Source organism: Miscanthus floridulus, chromosome 6 (assembly GCF_019320115.1).
Source record: "Miscanthus floridulus cultivar M001 chromosome 6, ASM1932011v1, whole genome shotgun sequence".
In the NCBI taxonomy this organism is placed as follows: Eukaryota; Viridiplantae; Streptophyta; class Magnoliopsida; order Poales; family Poaceae; genus Miscanthus; species Miscanthus floridulus.
Window position 1 is genome coordinate 97,943,945 of NC_089585.1, and position 19,990 is coordinate 97,963,934.

A 19,990-nucleotide genomic window follows, 5' to 3' on the forward strand; every position below is an offset into this window, starting at 1 on the left:
AGTTTGTGCGGAGCTCCGGAGAAGAGCTTGTGAGGGGCATTGTGCTCGCCCCGCGGGAGTCGCAAAGAGCCACTTTAGAAAAGCGTGTCATTGAGCTACCCTCACCTTCGGGGTAGGTTCTTGCGGCGCCCGACATGCAGGCTTGGCGGGTGCAGTGTTATCCTAAACGCTAAACGGTAAACAGTCGGTCACCTACCGTTTAGCCCATTATTCGGACAAAACGGGTGTTTAAATGGGAAAAACGGCCGTTTAAACGGTCAAAACAACCGATTAAACGGAAACGGTGTACCACCGTGTAGTGTTTAAACGGTGTGTAAACGGGCTAAACGGCCGTTTAGGCGAACAGTGGGCGGGTGATGCCAATTAGTCACCGAACCACCAAGTGAGCGGAGACTAGCGTGTTGGCAAACACGTGAACCTTAGGAGAAAAATCATCGTGTCAACCTTGTTCTTCCCGTTGGTTTGCATCCCCGTTACACAAGCTTGCGATTATTTTCATATACATTAAGCTTGTGTTGTTGCTCTTGTAATTAGTTAGCTTGTGTAGCTTACTAGTTACCTTCTTGCTTGTGTAGCATAGAAGTAGCTCCCGTGTGTGGCTAATTTGGTTTGTGTAACCTTGTTAGTCACATTGCTTAGTTTGTGTAGCTAAGTATTTACGCTCTATAATTTGGCATTGGTTGTCTTGTTATTGAGCATTGCTAGTGAGCTTAGTTGGCTTTGTGCTTTTGCTTACTAGCATGTGTAAGAGCTCCCTTGTTGCTTAAAGTACTAGAGGCATAGGTTTGTGTGACCTTGCTCCTAGCATTGGTTAGGTGAGCTCTAGCTAGCCTGGCACCTTTGTTGCTTGATTAGTATCTTTGGAAGGTGCTAGAGAACATAGATAGAGGGGTGTAGTCTTGGCTAGACCGATAGTTATAATTCCGCACTTGTTTTGGTTAGCCGACGCGATTAATTTTAGAAAAGACTATTCACCCCCCTCTAGTCCGCCATCTCGACCCTTCAGCTGACCAGTTGATCAGACTGTTCGCTGATCGCTTCTACTCAATGCTCACTTAGCCGTCGACCAGTTGACCAGACTATTCATCACTCGTGCTTCATCATCAACTACGCCGGGGACTCCTCAGCGCTCGGTTTCTTCGTGCTCGAGGAGTAAGTGGGCACACTTCACTGCACGAACATCGCCAGCTACGCCGGGGACTCCTCGGTGCTCGAACATCGCTAGCGATGTCAGAACTCTCCGCTCCTCGATGCTCGAACATCACCGCCTATGCCGGGGACTCCTCGGTGCTCGGACCTCGCTAGCGTCGCTAGGAACTCCTCGCTGCTCGAACATCACCAGCGACGTCGGAACTCCTCGCTCCTCGGTGCTCGGTCGTCGCCAAGGACTCCTCGGTGCTCGGTCGTCGCTAGCGACGCTAGGGACTCCTCACTCCTCGATGCTCGGTCATCGCCAGCAACATCGGGGACTCCTCGCTCCTCCCTTGGTGGTCGGACATTGCCAGCGACACCGAGGACTCCTCGCTCCTCGGTGCTCGGTCATCGCCAGTGACGCCGGGGACTTCTCGCTCCTCGATGCTCGGTCATCGCCAGCGACATCGGGGACTCCTCGCTGCTTGGCTCTCGGTCATCGCCAGCGACGCCAGGGACTCCTCGCTCCTTGGTCCTCAGACATCGCTAGCGATGCTGGGAACTCCTCTCTCCTCGGTGCTCGGTCATCGCCAGCGACGCCGGGGACTCCTCGCTCCTCGGTGCTCGAACATCACCGCCTATGCCGGGGACTCCTCGCTCCTCGGTGCTCGGTCATCGCCAGCGACACCGAGGACTCCTCGCTCCTCGGTGCTCAGTCATCGCCAGCGACGCCGGGGACTCCTCGCTCCTCGGTGCTCGGTGCTCGGTCATCGCCAGCGACGCCGAGGACTCCTCGCTCCTCGGTGCTCGGTCATCGCTAGCGACGCCGGGGACTCCCTGCTCCTCGGTGCTCGGTCATCACCAGCGACGCCGGGGACTCCTCGCTCCTCGGTGCTCGGTCATCACCAGCGACGCCGGGCACTCCTCGCTCCTCAATGCTCGGACATCGCCAGCGACACCGGGGACTCCTCGCTCCTTGGTGCTCAGTCATCGCCAGCAATGTCGGGGACTCCACGCTCCTCGGTGCTCGGTCATCGCAAGTGACGTCAGGGACTCCTCGCTCCTCGGTGCTCGGACATCGCCAGCGACGTTGGGGACTCCTCACTCCTCAGTGCTTGGTCATCGCCAGTGATGCTGGGGACTCTTTGGTGCTCCCTTGGTAGTCAGATCTTGCTATGTCTCATCGGTGTGCTATCAAGCTGCTCCATGCTGTTCGGATCAGGGTGCTGATCTTGGGCAGTGCGTCTGGGGTCTTGATATGTGCATGTCAGACGACGTCGGCAAGCTTTCAGACTTCTTTGACCCTGCTACAAGATTCATTCTTCATCTTCCAGCAGGCTCGGGGACTAAGTGGGCACACTTCACCTTACAGTGAATGTGCTTGTTCTCATCTTGGGGCTACGCCCGGGGACTGGCTGCCTGCTCGGTTGGTCTTCTACTTTCTAACCCTGGCACCACGCGACTATGTCACCTACTATCAGGCTCGGGGACTAGCTGTGGGGGTATGGCCCCCGGTATCCTCAAGACAAGACATGGGCCGCACCATCAAAGGTGGCCCAGCCACAAGATCAAGGCGTGCACGACGCTGCTCGACGTACACCACAAGATATTGTATAGTACCAAATAGGATACTTACCTTGTAACCCTACTAATTCAGACTATATAAGGAGAGGCAGGGATCCCCTAGCGGATACGATCCATCTAGATCTATCTACTACATCTCAATACAGTACACCAAAGACACAGGACGTAGGGTATTACGTCGATCAGACGGCCTGAACCTGTCTAAATCGCTGTCTCTACGCCTTGTGTCACCATTTGGGGTGTGCGCTTGATCCACGGCGAGTCAGATGGACCTCAAATCAACAACACGTTCTCGTCATCAATCTCGTGGAGATCCATGCCGGTCCACGATGAAAATTCATCGTTGCTACACCAGCCCCCGCGACAGCAAATCCGATCTCGAAACCACCTCCGAGGTCATCTTCACCAACAACTCACCGCCCGCCGGGTGCTCGCTGTCAACGCCAACCAGATAACACCATACATCGCCGACCAGACTTTCTGTCTAAAGCTAAGTCATGTTTTAATATTCTTCTAAATATTCTCCGATCTTCTTATATCGCCATAATGTTTCTCCGAACTGTTTTCTCTATATTTGCTCTCCAAACGATTTTTCGAACCCTCGAACAGTCATATTGATGCTCGGACGCCTCCAGAGATGGCCCTGTCTTCGGCTCCTCCCTACATGTGCACGAGCGTCTGCCCTTTGCGTTATGGGTGGTCGGCAGCGGCTCCTTGGTCACGCCTGTTCCTCCTACACGTGCACGAGCCCCGCGCTCCGTGTTATGGTTAACGGGCTAGCTAGGGCTAGAGACTCAGCTACACACTAACTGTTTAGGTGGTTTATATTAAATATAAATATATCTTCACGCTAACTGATCGCCGAACTGCATACGCCGTTTTATCACCATTGCTGATTTTTCTTGAGAGTTCATATATCTTTACATCATGTACTACCCGTTCTACATGTTTGTATTGCAGGATCATCGTCCAGGTGATCGGATCACCTGGTGCTCGGGCTTCTTCACCGATCAACTGGTCGGACCGCTTGGTTCATGGACTCCGTCACTAACTAGTTGATCGGACTGTTCGCCGATCGCTTCTACTCAATGCTCACTTAGCTGCCGACCAGTTGACCAGACTGTTCGTCGCTCGTGCTTCATCGTCAACTACGCCAGGGACTCCTCAGTGCTCGGTTTCTTCGTGCTCGAGGAGTAAGTGGGCACACTTCACTGCACGGACGTCGCCAGCTACGTCGGGGACTCTTCGGTGCTCGGACATCGCCAGCGACGCCAGAACTCTCCGCTCCTCAATGCTCGAACATCGCCACCTACGCCGGGGACTCCTCGGTGCTCGAACCTCGCCAGCGTCACTAGGAACTCCTCGCTGCTCGGACATCACCAGCGACGTCGGAACTCCTCGCTCCTCGGTGCTCGGTCATCGCCAGCGACGCCAGGGACTCCTCACTCCTCGATGCTCGGTCATCGCCAGCGACGCCGGGGACTCCTCGCTCCTCTCTTGGTGGTCAGACATTGCTAGCGACGCCGGGGACTCCTCGCTCCTCGGTGCTCGGTCATCGCCAGCGACGCCGGGGACTCCTCGCTCCTCGGTGCTCGGTCATCGCCAGCGACGTCGGGGACTCCTCGCTGCTCGGCTCTCGGTCATCGCCAGTGACACCGAGGACTTCTCGCTCCTCGGTCCTCGGACATCGCCAGCGATGCCGGGAACTCCTCTCTCCTCGGTGCTTGGTCATCGCCAGCGACGCTGGGGACTCCTCGCTCCTCGGTGCTCGGTGCTCGGTCATCGCCAGCGACGTCGGGGACTCCTCGCTCCTCGGTGCTCGGTCAACGCCAGCGACGCTAGGGACTCCCTGCTCCTCGGTGTTCGGTCATCGCCAGCGACGCCGGGGACTCCTCGCTCCTCGGTGCTCGGTCATTGCCAGCGACGCCGGGCACTCCTCGCTCCTCGATGCTCAGACATCGCCAGCGACGCCGGGGACTCCTCGCTCCTCGGTGCTCAGTCATCGCCAGCGACGCCAAGGACTCCACGCTCCTCGGTGCTCGGTCATCGCCAGTGACGCTAGGGACTCCTCGCTCCTTGGTGCTCGGACATCGCTAGCGACATCGGGGACTCCTCGCTCCTCGGTGCTCGGTCATCGCCAGCGACGCCGGGGACTCTTCGGTGCTCCCTTGGTAGTCGAATCTTGCTACGTCTCGTCGGTGTGCTATCAAGCTGCTCCATGCTGTTCGGATCAGGGTGCTGATCTTGGGCAGCGCGTCTGGGGTCTTGATACGCGCATGTCAGACGACGTTGGCAAGCTTTCAGACTTCTTTGACCCTGCTACAAGATTCATTCTTCATCTTCCAGCAGGCTCGGGGAATAAGTGGGCACACTTCACCTTGCGGTGAATGTGTTTGTTCTCATCTCGGGGCTACGCCCGGGGACTGGCTGCCTGCTCGGCTGGTCTTCTACTTTCTGACCCTGGCACCACGCGACTACGTCACCTACTGTCAGGCTCGGGGACTAGCTGTGGGGATATGGCCCCCGGTATCCTCAAGACAAGACATGGGCCGCACCATCAGAGGTGGCCCGGCCCACAAGATCAAGGCGTGCACGACGCTGCTCGGCGTGCACCGCAAGACATTGTATAGTACCAAATAGGATACTTATCTTGTAACCCTGCTCCTCCAGACTATATAAGGAGAGGCAGGGATCCCCTAGAGGACACGATCCATCCAGATCTATCTACTACATCTCAATACAATATACCAAAGACACAGGACATAGGGTATTACGTCGATCAGACGGCCCGAACTTGTCTAAATCGCTGTCTCTGCGCCTTGTGTCACCATCCGGTTTCTGATTACGCGCACTCCCACCGACAAATCTACCATCGCGGGATACCCCTCAGTGGACTGCCGACGATATTCTATCGATAAACAACAATGTGCAATCTGGTTAAGCGCAAACTAAAGAATATATTTAAAATAAGGCATAGTATCAAACTAACCTTTGATGGATGGATGTGCATAGATAAGATGCCTGGTTCATTCGTCCTGTGAAGTTAATGGCTGGAGATACAAGTATATCTCCCGAGCGCATCAGCTGGTGCCAGAGTTGGTGGATTCTGTGACAACAAAAGAACCATTGATTCATTTTTAACAACAAAATGGAACAAAAAAGGCTAAACTTTCACAGCAAGTAAACGAAACAAACTAGCTTCAAGACTCTCGAGATGTGTGTACTTATTTCCTTTTCGGTTTAATTGTGTGCCCGACCTGTGGCCCTTTTTGTTTCTGTTGTCTCTGCTTGTGTGTCCGTGTGTGTGTGTGTGTGTGTGTGTGGTGGGGGGGGTGGGGGGGGGGGGGGGGGGGGGGGGGGGGGGCAATACCTGTCTTTTGTTGCATTCTGCCCGAAGACTTTCGTTGCGCTCTGTAAGTTGAACAATGACTTCTTGAATTTTTTCCCTCTGTTCCAGCAAACGGCTCAATTTTGCAAGCATATTGGATCTAGTACAACGGCCCGGTACATTACATTATACATGACCAAGAGGGGCTCCTTAAATATCTTGCCCTCATATTTAGGTGCATCCTTGCTTAGCTTGACCAAAACTTGTTTTGAAAACAGCTGAGAGAAGGACGCTAGCATTAGTTAAACAATAAACTTCCATCAAAATGCATGCACATTCACAAAACATTACAGTTTACCAATGGAGCTGCTGGAATTTTTTCTTCAGGGTAACATATCATCTTCAGTGCAGTGGCAAGTTTCATTAAATCCAATTCCTGAGTGTCAATGCCAGATATTCTCTTTAGGTGCTCAGCAGCACTACGCAAGGAGTAATCATGTCTGTTCACACAACGATCACACTCACGCACCACACTTGCCAGGTTAATAATATGTCTAGTAACCTGCATACAGGGAGTACAGAAAAAAAAATTACAGAAAAAAAGATAATAGCAAAATTCTGGTAACAATATTACATCAAAATACTTTGGGAAGTGAATTTAAGGCTTGAAGTACACAGGGAGCAAGATAGAAGAAGCCATTTCAACAGACACGTGAGAAAGGATTGGCTCACCTTCAGATCTGGTTCAAATTTAAAGCGATAGCTATATAGAAGCTGTTTCATTCCTATACTCATTGGGAAGCGATCCTCTTTGTACAACTTTGAATTTTCTTCAGGCACTAAATATGGCATCTGAACCTTCAAGCCCCACATCAACTCCTCCACAGTATCACCACACATGCAAGATATTTCCTGAAAATAGAAAAGGCAGTTCTCAAAATGGTTCATAGAATTAAGCAGATAAGGGAAGAGCTGTACACTAACCATGCTACTTTGAATGACTTCTTTGTAATCCACATTTTCAACAGCTAATTTTTGCCCCGGTTGAATATATTTTCTGATCATAGTAGCAAGCTTAGCATCGACACCATTAGGTTTAATGGCGTTGGCCTTGTCCTCAAAAACAAGAAATTCTAACAGCAAAGCAGTCTGTTAAAGAAACAACAAAGAAAAGCCTGTTAAGGGGCGATACAATTTCTAAAAACTTATGCCACAACTAGGTGTGGGTATTTCAGTAACTACATGCATCAACCATAATGATAAAGTCTTGTTCAAGTGCTCAATAAGAGTGTAAATCAGAATTAAGTTCATGTATACTAAGCTAATGCAATGTATTTTGAAAACTGGCCATCGTGGTAGTATTAATACCATCACGAAGTAAGGTCTCGAAGAACCCCTAGCAATCAGTAAATTGGCATTCGTCAATACCGCCTAGGTATCACCAATTTGTGCACATGTATTGTGGACCTCTTCACACGCATCATGGTCTTTTAGCAAAATAGCTTTCGGGAATGCATGCATAGCGAAATTTTATATTATTTTTTCGAGCATCTTAACGTCCTCGATGATGAGACTCAAATTTCAAAAAAATAGAAAACCCTTCAATACAATGTCGGATGAAGATAATTTTTATATGTAAATTGTAGACCTCGATGAGATCTACAACTTTGTAGTTTTGAATTTTTTCATTTGAGGACGTTAAGATGCTCGAAAAAATAATATAAAATCTCAGCACCATATTTTGTCGCGTGATGAGACTCAAATTTTAAAAAATATAAAACCCTTCAATTCGATATCGGATGAAGATAATTTTTATATGTAAATTATAGACCTAGATGAGATCTACAACTTTGTAGTTTTGAGTTTTTTCATTTGAGGACGTTAAGATGCTCGAAAAAATAATATAAAATTTCGGCGCCTCCCGAAAATATCAAAAGTTACTGTTCACTTGCGAAACCGCCCAGAAGGTTGAAAGTTGAACTTTTTCAAGAGTTGGAGGGCCAAAGTTATCCGGTTTTGAAGTTCGAGGTTGAAATCCGGACTTTGCTGAAAATTGGAGGGTGTAAATTGGACTTTACCCTAAATAAGATTGGCAAACATAAATCATGCAACAACGCTGCTCAATTTAATTGAGCATAGTAAGCATATTGAAAAGAGATAACTGCTTTTCTACCCTATTTCAATCTCTAATTGTGTGCTCGTGTTTTTAATTTTGCACCCTTCCCTTGCCTTTTGAAAAAGAATGGCATGTTTCTCAGAGCAGCATGGCATTGCCCCCATCTCGCCTTATGCACGCCTAGGCGGCGCCTAGGCGATTGGAAGGGGGTCAAGCGCCTCGCCTTGCTTTACCGCTTTAAAAACATAGCAAACAACTTTTCAAAACTAGGGCAAAGTGCAGTAAGAGATCGGGCAACCATACCTAGCACCTTACTAAAAAAAATTAGAATCAGGAGGAAGGGGAACTAACTCTTTTTGCCACTGTATGATCTGCGAAGTGTCCCCAAATATTCTACACGGCATAGATAATATTGAAACATTAGCTAGATGAAAATGGCACCAAGAGCAACCAAAGTCATAATATTATAGTCAAGCAGGTACCTGATAGGCATCTTTTACTAAGAGCTTGAGCCCCATCGTACATGAAAATGGCAAAGCAAGTGCACGTCTCAACTAGCGTCGAGATCAACCCACCATTCCCCAACTGGGCAGCTGGTAAAATATAATTCACATAATTTCAGGCAAGTAGAAGGTAAACAAATTGATTCGATATGAAATGTTCGTGGCTTAGGCCAAAGGCTATCTCTCCCCCACCGGATCCAAAACCCTAACCACCTTTCCTACGCTAGCGGTAGCACCTTTGGGGGTCGTTCGGTTATCCTGGAATAAGGCTAAGAGCCATTCTAGCTAATCAATTGTTATACAAATTGTTGCAACCATTCTAGTAGGGAATCATCTCAAGGAATGGTTTCTAGGGAGCCGAACGGAGCCCTTGATCAGATCGGCGGCGACAGGGATCCATCCAAACCAGAACAGGATCCCCAAATGTTTTGAAGGGTTTTTTTTTTTGAAGGAAACCAAATGTGGGGCTGAGAGAATAGGATGGGTGGCTCACCTAGACCGTTGTTGCACCGCGCCGCCACCTCCTCGTCCGTGTCATCGAACTCGACCTCTTCCTCCTCACTCTGCAAGGCCTCTTCCATCCCCTTATCCTCTTTTTTGCAACGGCTCCCCCACCTGCTTCGACTTCGGCGCCGTCTCCTTGTGCGCCGCCTTGTATTTTAATTATTCAGTTCAATTAGCCCGATGGCCCAGCCCAAATATCCCAATATTTCTCCTCGGCCGCTCCTCGCATCGCTCTCCCTCCTGGTGCTCCCCCGTAGTCCCATCGGCCGGCTTCTGTTTCTCCCTCCCAATCCAAAATCCCAACCAAACCCTACCGGGCTGCGGCGTGCCGGCGTGCGCAGGGCTAGGTGAGGACGTTGGGCGCGGGCGGCTCAAGGGCGCCAGCTAGGCGGGCCGCGTCGGGGCGCTGCGCCTGCGCTGGGCACGTGGGCGGCCCGTGGCGGGGCCGCAGCTAGCAGCGTGCGTAGGTGCCTGCGCCGCCGGGTGGCCGTTGGCCGGCTGCTCGACCTTCTCAGCGACTGGACACCAGCACCGGCAGCAGCACTTCTGCAACCTACACAGGCACCGAGGCAGGACAATATCTGATCGATTGGAGTCTTCAGCAAGCCACTAACTGTGAATCCAATTTGTAAGCTAGGAGTATTGGTTAGTTGGCTTTCCATTTCAATGTATTATTGATTGCGATCTGTGAATATTTGAGAAACACTGGAACTATGGCAGTAAGGTGGTGTGCATTACTTGAGTTTGATTTACTGATTTTAAATCATTGAGTTGATTTTAGGTCTCAAACATAAAGGCTAAGAAGTGGTACTACTGGTTTTCAGCTCAATTCTTTGAGTGTTTGCTCAATTATGCATTGTATCTGTTATATATTATACATTTGCTATTATGTGGAGAAGTGGAACTGGTAATTTTTATCTTAATTCTATGAATGTGTGCTCAGCTATGTGTTATATCTGCTATATATTATACATTTACTCTTATGTTGTATTATCATGCTAAATATTAGGCTTTAGACAAAAATTCCAAACCGCCCTTCACATTTTGAATTCCCAACTTCAAAATCCTAGGCCCGCCCTAGACGCAAATCCTCCGCCACTATGGTGGTAGCGGTGTCCGTGCCGAGCCAAGCACAGGCCGTGCTTCGGGGGCGGCTCTGTGACCCGGCCTTCGTCCACTCCGCCCTCAGGTCCTCCCCGGACACCAACTACAGGTAAGCCGAATAGATACCCGTTCCACCCGCATGGCTCGCCAGAAATAATTTTGCTAATCCGCCTCCTTTTGTGCTGGACAGCAAGCTGAAGTACCTAGTCTCCAGCTCTGTCTCTGAGGCCTGCAATAACTCCATCCTCCTGCTAGGTCCCCGCGGGTGTGGAAAAGCAGCGGTGAGGTTCCTTCACCGGTTCAGTATCCTTTTCTGCTTGCTGCAGCGCAGCAGTGCTGTTTGATGAAATGTGCATGTCAGCAATTGCACATTTGCACTCTGCAGTGCGGTGTGGGACTGTAGTTTACTTTTTGTTTGAGAGTTCATGTTTTTCCAGGTGGTCGACATGGTTCTTGATGATCTGAAGAAGGAGCACCCTGATGCGATTTCCGTGGTATGGGTGCAATGCAGCATTCTGTTCAGTTCAAGTATCACTAGAAATAGGTGCTAATTAATTATGGAAATGACAAATGATGACTCACTTAAACCTCACAGACAAACTTCTGTTGTTACTGATTGATGTAGTGTTCGCACTGGTCTAGAACAGCTTGTTGTGCATAAGTGATGATTAGTTACCCCCCCCCCCCCCCCCCCCACCCCACCCCCCTCTTCCCAGTGACAACATTTCAACTTTTCATGTTATTAGAAAGACCTCTTTGATCAAGGATCTTTAGGGAAAGAAGAGACTAGGAATGGTGGAAGACAGAATGGCCTTTTGGTACAAATGTGTGGTTCTTAAGCATCATACTCAAATGCATTCTTACCAGAATTGGTGTGTCCTATTGTTAATTGGTAATCCTATGGACTTTGTTATTTGCACTTTGAGTGGATAATGGCGGCACACCTTTTCAGATCAGACTAAATGGGATGCTACATAATGACGACAACTGTGCTATGAAGGTTAGCACTTTTGGAAGCTCTAACGCATGTTTTATTGTTGGTTTAATTTCTGTTAACATACTCTTCCTGTTCTCCAATCTTGGCTTATGCCTTCCTGTTCTCCATTGTGAACTTTTTTTATTGTGAATAAGTCTGTAAGTCCCTAACATGCTAATATTAATATTTTTCCTTTTTGTAGGAAATTGCCAGGCAGCTTTGTTTGGAGCATCAGTTATCATTTTAAAAAATGGTACATTTGCTGCCTAGTTATTATTCTCTATTTTTGTAGGAAATTTCGTTGTAGACAGGCAGCTCTGATCTCTTCTCTTTTAGGCTTCTTCAGATGACAACACTGAGTTCATGATTGACATGTTACGGTGAGCTTTACTGAAATAATGCCATAATGGATATTTGTATATTGAGCCATTTTTTTTACTTCATTTCTGTTCATTTTTATATTCTCTTCTGCAGGGAGTGCGGACTAGCACACAAGACAATACTATTTGTTCTAGAAGAGTTTGACCTCTTTGCTCAGGTCGAGATAAATAACTGCCCTTTATGCTTTAACTAAACTGAGTGTCTCATTCCCTTTTCATCTATGTCAGCTACTTAAATTCTAATAAAATCATCGTTCATGGCACATATAGTAATGGCATAACATGCTTTCTACTATTGCTATAGTCAGTTTTGACATGAGAAGATTACTTATGTTCATGTTGTTTTGTTACAGGGTAAACAGAGGTTGCTTTACAACTTGCTTGATGCAATGCAGTCTCTAACATCACAAGCTGTTGTAATTGGTGTGAGTTGCCGCTTGGTATGAACTAAGCTTCATCATATTTACTTGTATTTAACAATAATATAAGCTTCAACCCTGTCAGTTGTATATAACTGATTTCTTTTTTTGTGTTGATGCCATTTGATTGGTATGTCTCTGTCAGGTATCACTCTTGATTGGTCTTTCAAAAAAAAGATGCCACCCTTGATTATGTAGTAGTCATAATGCAGTAGCATCACTTAGCGTTGATTATGTTGGCTGGCAATTTGGAATCTGAATGTGCATAACAAATCATTATTTTACTTTAGTTTGCAGCATATTTATGGTGTTATTATAATAATTGTTCAAAGAATTATAAACATTGCTCAAATAATTATAATATTCAGTGGCGTTTCATTTTTTAGGATGCAGATCAACTCCTAGAGAAAAGGGTTAGATCCCGATTCTCTCATAGGAAGCTTTTATTTATTTCTCCTTCACTGGATGATATACAACTGTATGTGCTTTCCCTAGACCCTTTAGATAAAAAAAACATGAAATGCTCCCGAATTCCTTTATCCAAGCAATCTTTTGTTAACAAAATGCAGGTTGGTGGAACATTTGCTTATACTGGCCAAAGACTCAGGTTTACCAGCAAAGTATATCACTGATTATAACTCAATGACTTATTGTATCCTTTCTAAAGCCTGACTGTTATGGGGCATTTTGTTTAACCTTTTTCCTTTATCTCATCTTAGTTGAATACTCCCTCCGTCCCAAAATAAGTGTACTTTTAGCTTTCAAAATGTCCCACAATAAGTACACTTCTAGGTCATTGACCACCTATGACTAGTACTTTTTGCTACTTTCTCCATTCCCAATGTGCAATTATTACATGTTGCCCTACCTTTTTATAGGGGTATATATGTAATTTTGTAGTGGTATTGGTTTCTCCCCTCAATCAATTCTAGAAGTGCAGTTATTTTGGGATGGAGGGAGTACTTAGCTATTAATGGCATATAATCTTGCTAATGAAACAAAAGTGTTTGCTTGCTGAAATGAAAACATGGTAGAATTTAGCCACGTGCAGAATGGAACTGTATTGATATTTTTTTCAATCAGTTCCCTTGGGATTTTTTGTTCCACCGTGGAGAAACAAAAGGGTGAACAATTTAGGCAGCACAACTGCAAAAGTTTGCACAATAGACTTTTCTTATCCTATACGCTGCAAGAGCATTTTTAGTGATAAGAAATTCAAAGGATGTCTCAACTCCCTCATGGATGCGGATGCAACAACAAGCCACATTCTACGATTTCTGTAGGTTTTCAGCAGCTTGTTGGTTCTTTCTTCATAACATCAATAATTAATCATGAATATATGCTCAGCTGAATATTTACAAGCAAATCTTTCAGTTTCAGAGCTGTGTCATATATGGACATGGAATCTGGATTCCTGCCACTGGAAAGCTTCCTGAAGGCCCTTTCTTCCATGCAGAGGCAACCCAAGATGGACAGCCTACAAGGTATATTTTGTTGGCTGCCCTTTAGTTTTATAGTGTGTTTGATCACTAAATGCAAAATATGTGGATTTTCTTTGTGCACCTATTCTCTCCATTTCTCTTCTGCACAGCACAATAGCGACCAACAAGATTTGCTTGTTTTCACACAAACTTACTCGTCTGTCATTCTGTGTTAGCAAATCACATTGCAATGTAGTGATGACATTTTCATGCAATGAAAACTTTGAAGCAGACCTCTCGATTTTGGAATTGTACATTCTTGTGTGCATGCACAGACTAGAAGATAAGGAGCAAAGCTCATACAACTTCACCAGCATAATGAAAGGTAGACTGCTCACCTTCCTCCCCTAGTCCCCTTGTTATCAGGGACATAAAAGTGAACTGAGATGAACTGTCTGTCAGAATACAGATCCATACTAGACGCCTATAAGACTTCTGATAAATATGCAAGCACTGTTTGTTTTAGGGTAAGCACTACCATCACCCACAATCAGCAGGCATCCTATCACATTAGATATTCAAAACTTACACACTTGTTTGACTCAGGCCTTTGAGCATCTTTTGGATCGTGAGCTGATCAGTTTTGGTGACAATAGAGGGAGAAACCAGGCGCTTGAATACCGACCTGTTAAGCTCCTCATATCCTCCCGCGAGCTCGCTCAGTCCCTCAAGCTGAACACCACCTGCCCTGTGAGTCACTGTCCATGTGATTGGACCTTAGTGATTTGCTTCTATTATTGTCTTGTCTGTCATTGTTGTTCTGTAATACATAGTGACTGTCATCGTGTTACAACTTTCCTCTAATGGCAATCGTTATTTTGCTTTTGTAGGCTGTACTACAGATGCTGTTTGACCGTGAAAGATACATGTAGAACCTCTTCTCAGCTGGCCGTGCTTGACCGACCTGAGTTGCCGCTTTCCTATTTCACTGGGCTAATTTCGCTGTCAAGTTCATGTATGTGGACGCGTTGTCAGGTCGATGGCGTTGTTTTGTAAAACGACGATTGTATTGGTATGTGTTCAGTACGTTGGAAAGGTGTGGGCCGTGTTGCCAACTGCCTAGCTCGGCTGCATCGCTCGAGTCGTGACCTGCCTGTCAGTGACTTGGCCAGAGGCCACAGGGAAATAAATATTTGTGCATATGGTGCACTCATCGTGGGCTAAGGCTGTCTCCAGGCGACTCATCGCTGAACCTAAATCCAAAATAGATCTTTAACACAATATTTATAGCCTCCAACGGAGTATCTATATGGAAGACCTATTTAACATGTTAGGAGAGGCATAACATAAATCTGAGTATCTTTTTTTTGAAAATTTATTTGCAGAAAGAGTTGTCTTTTGGGTCTTGTTGTTGGAGAATACTTAAAAATAGATATTAAACTCTTTGCATATAGCGTTACCTAAAGAACGAACGTGTCTTATATTTTGAGTTACGGTTGTTGAAGAGACTCTAACGGCCCGACTTGCATCTCGCACAAGTTTAGCAGCGTGGTGATATGTTTGGTAGCTTTGAGATGCATAAGTTATTCGGAGCTTGCAAAAACAAGGCCAGTTTAGATCCATGAATTGAATTTATTCTCATAATTACAATTTAGGCATAGATTAATTAAGTTAATATAGTTGTATATAGAATATATTTATATATTATTATCAAGGGACATACTTATATGTTGTATTTATATTGCAGAGAAGTAAGTTGAAGAGCGTGCTATAAATTAGATGATAGAATTATAACACAGTGATCTATAGAATCCATTTCCATCTCTCAGGCTTATTTTTTAGGTTGAAAAAGTTATGGAATGTTAAACTCTAAGACAAATTGCTTAATCTTTTAAGTAGATTTCAATTCCTATAAAATGAAAAGATCCAAACGACCCCTAAAATAAAATGATTCAATCTCAAATATATATGTTTGATCTAAAAAAATAACAAAATTGCTTAACAAAAACCTTTAACCTATCTGCCGACCTCAACATTGCGTTCTTGGGCGTAACCTCATATATTATCATCTCCACATGTCTTGGAATCTAATAAGTGCTTGCAAAGTTGATTTTTCTTAGACAACAACGTATGTTTCTTTGCACCTTGTTTGGATGTGCATGTATTCATCTCAATCTATATGTGTTGAAGTGGATTGGGGTGGAATTAAACTAAGCTACATTGCAATCCACTCCAACACATGTGGATTGAAGTGGATACACATACATCAAAACAAGGTCTTGGCTGTATTTTAATCCACATGGGTCGGAAAAATTTCCACTTCAGCCTTTGTTGGGATGTCCTTGTATCTATCTTAACCCACACGTGTTGAGGTAGATTAGAGTGTAAATTAGTTCAAGTTCCACCTGAATCCACCCAAACACATGTAGGGTTGTTTGGATATCCTCATATTCACCTCAATCCACATGTCGGTGGATTGAAGTGTAAGTTAGTTTAAGTTCCATCACAATCCACTCTAACACATGTGGATTGAGATAGATGCAAGGGTATCCAAACAAGCTTGTTTGAACACACATGTATGCACCTCAATCTATGTATTGGATTGGGTTGGGGTGGAATTTAAACTAAGTTTCACTTCAATCCACTCTGACAAATATAGATTGATGTGAATACATATGCACCCCAACAACCTCTCGTTCCCTACCTATTCAGACCTTGTTTGATTGTGAAGGGACCGTGACACCTAAGAGGGGGTGGATTAGGCAACTTAAAAATCTAACTCCGTAAACTATGGCCTCTTTTTCTAACCCTAGCAAAACCTATGCAAAAGATAAACTATCTAAATGTGCAACTACGGTTTTGCTAGTGTGTTGCTATCTCTACCGCAAAAAGGAGTAATACAATCAATGTAAATGTGGAAGCTAAAGATCAAGGTAGAGATATGCAAACTCCCGTCGATGACTCTGGTATTTTTACCGAGGTATCCAGAAGAGTGCAAGCTTCCCCCTAGTCTTCGTTGGAGCCCCTCGCAAGGAATCCCTCGCAAGGGCCAAGCTTCCGATCGGGTAACTCCGTAGATAGCCTCGGGTCTTCCTCACGAGCAAGTGGGTCTCCGATGTGCCTTCCGACAAGCCTCTCCTAGATGCTCCCCGCCGTCTTCACTATCAAGCTTCCGGCTGAAACGCCACGGGCCTTGTTCCCTCTGGTACACGATGGCTGCCATACCATAAACTCAGTTGGTGTGATCTCGCAAGACTACAAGCCCCTTCGATGTACAACAATAGTGCTCGCAAGCACCGAGTGGTAAGAGGTATGCAAACCTCACTAAACACTAGGCCTAAACCTAGAGCAAGCGCACAAGTGGTGGTCTAATCAACCTAAGTACTTCGCAAAGCACCTACGCTAATCACCTAATGAAACACTAAGCACTATACAAGTGGATATCACTAAAATGGTGTATCAACACCCTTGGTATGTTTCCTTAGCTCCACACGTCTCAAATGGCTGGTTGGGGGGTCTATTTATAAGCCCCACTGAGAAAGTAGCCGTTGGGAACAAAATCCCACTTTTCTACTACTGATCGAACTCTGACCAACGTCCGGTCAGTACTGACCAGACGCGTCTGATCATGAAAATGGCTCTCTGGAACCTTACTGATGTTGATCAGACTCTAGCACCCAACGTTCGGTCACTTTGCTGCTCAGCGTCTGGTCTAGCGTCCGGTCACCTCTGTGAGATGTCCAGCGTCCGGTCCAGCGTCTGGTCACCTCTGTGAGCTCGTTTCTTCACGATCTTTCGTCCGACTTGGTTCCTATCTTCGTGCTTGGACTTTGCTTGATATCTTGGGTCTTCTCTTGTGCTTCTAAGGTCTTGCTTATGGTGTTGATTATCGGATCATCACGTCGACTTTGTCCAAGTCACGTCTTGCATCCTATTGAACTACAAAATAATCACTTGCAAATTCATTAGTCCAATTTGATTGTGTTGGTCATCAAACACCAAAATCTAAAGTAAATAGGCCAAGGGTCCATTTTCCTTACAATCTTCCCCTTTTTGGTGATTGATGACAACACGACCAAAGCAAACAAATAATAAAATTTTGAAATTTAAAAAACTACCTACTTGCTAGGATGCAATGCAAGGGGCAAGATTATATGATGCTAAAAGATAGTACTTGTAAGTCTACATAAAAACTCATCTTGCCCTTGCAAATGTCCCCATGTGTTATTATGGATTTAAGCCTTGCTTCCTACAAATTCTCCCAATTACATAGGTTAATCCATAATCCACTATCCTCCCTTTCTCGGACCATTACTATAAATTAATGCTTGCTTTTGGTCCTCTAAATTCTCCCTCTTTGGAATTAAACACCAAAAAGGAAGACATTAGTAGCACAAGGAAGAGTCAAACTTTGTAATTCTTTGTGTGTAGAGTGAAATAGATCACAAAATTTGACTCTCAATATATGCATATATATGATAGAAGGCAAAGCATATGCATAATTGGCAAAGTATTGCACAAGGGAATTTAATCTATATAATGCACGGAGAAAATATATAAATATCAAAATGAAATCAACATGATGATATTGGTTTAGAAATACCACATGTTGATTTCTACCACTTGCAATCGGTGGTGGATATTTGAAGTATGATGCTTAACTCCGGGGACTTTATTTTCCTTGTAATGAGACTACTACATACATGATAAGCTTGAAAAGGTGTTAGTCTCAAAACATCCAACTTGTAGAGTAACCTCCCCCTAAATTTGTGCACACAAGTATAGAATACTTATAGAAAACATGCACATTGATTTTAGAATAAAAAACACCACTTGAAAGATGACATCACATGAATGTGAGGGTCATTTTCGAAGGCGATATTCGGGAGAAATTATCTATAATTTGGACTTGGCACATATTAGATGAACAATTGAAGAACAAGCTATGTGTCGTGCTTCTAAACAATTTTAAATCATGTAGGATTGCTCTAAGGAATAAGAATAAAACCGAGCAAGCCTACCATATGAAATATCTAGTATATGCATGACCAAATATATAAGAATGCAAATACAAACCTAGGCATGAGGAGTCACTAGATGCTAAAAGATTTCAATTGTAGGAAAATTTAAATCTAATACCAATTAAAGTAAATTAAATCTGGTTACCTAACATGGGAAGGGAAATTTGGGTTCATAGTATTCACTAACCCACTTGTCAATGATTTTGTCTATCATGATGCATCCCATGAAATACATCCATACTTTGCCAAGTCTCTAAATTCTCCGAAGTCCACCAGACTTCTCATTTCCCTTTCGGGATCCAAACTTCTTGGTGCTCTTCATGTTGGAGATGATTTTCTTTGGCACCCAAAAGCGTTTGACCCCATTATTGACTTGCTTGTTCACCTTGATGGCCACCACCTTGTCATTTTTCTTCTTCTTCAAGAGACCTTTTTGTCCACCTTGTTGGTGTAGGTGTTGGAGAGCTTGCTTGTTTGTTTTTTCTCTTTCTTCTTTGTTCGTCCCCCATTCTTTACCTTGCACTCATAGGACTTGTGACCTTCATTGTGGCACACGTAGCAAACCATGGTTTGTCCTTCATCAAGCTTCTTCACTCCCTTGACGGTGTTATCTTGATGAAGTCGGGCTTGCTTTGCCTTGCCTTTCACTTGAGTCAAGTCTTTGGTGAGGCGAGCTACTTGTTGCTTGAGATGCTCATTCTCCTTTGCAACCACTTGTGTGTATGTATCTACAACAACTTTCTCAACACAAACTTGGTTGCACAAAGATGAGTCTAAACATAAATTATTATAAGAAGTAGATGCATCCTTTTTAGACATGTTAGAACTTTTCTTTTTAGATACCTTAGTGGGGGTTGTACTAATGGCTTCAAGATTAGTAACTTTATTAGTTAGCTCATCACAGTGTTTGCACATGGTTTCTATTTTAGCAAGCAAACTTTTATAAGTATCTTGTGAGCTAGCTAACTTTTCTTTTAATTTTTCATTTTTCTTTACAAGTTGCTCATCATTGATTGTGCATACATTTGTTATTGCACTAGCCTCAAGTTTCTCAATTTTAGTAGATAGTTCAACATTGAGATTAGCAAAGTTCTCATATTATTCAAGCAAAGTTTTATATGCTTATTGTGAATTATCTATCTTTTTTTTTATTTTTCCGAGCTTCTTTTGTTGACTAGTGCAAACTTTAGCATAATTAAGATTTTATTGCACAATTTCTTCATAAGAAGGTATTTCATCATCACTATCACTCTCACTAGAGGATGAGCTTTTATTACCTCATGCCATAAGGCACACACATGAAGAGCTTAATGATGAGTGCTTGCGCCCTCGTCTCTTATGATGGTGTTCTTCTTCACTTGAAAAATCATCCCATAACTTTATTGATGTGAGGTCTTGGTTTTTGCATGCCTTCTTCTTTGTCTTGGGTGTGGGCTTGTTTGGACAAACTTCTATAAAGTGCCCCAACTCGCCGCATCCATAGCATTCTCTTTTTCTTTGCTC

General features: G+C 44.8%; 2 pseudogenes; one reads left to right on the forward strand and one right to left on the reverse strand.

Moving 5' to 3' along the window:
- The window catches only part of LOC136460868 (pre-mRNA-processing factor 19-like), a 125,904-nt pseudogene extending 119,708 nt beyond the window's left edge, over positions 1–6,196 (reverse strand).
- Positions 6,197–9,218: 3,022 nt separating this feature from the next.
- On the forward strand, positions 9,219–14,732 carry LOC136456391 (origin of replication complex subunit 4-like; annotated as a pseudogene).
- Positions 14,733–19,990: the final 5,258 nt, after the last annotated feature.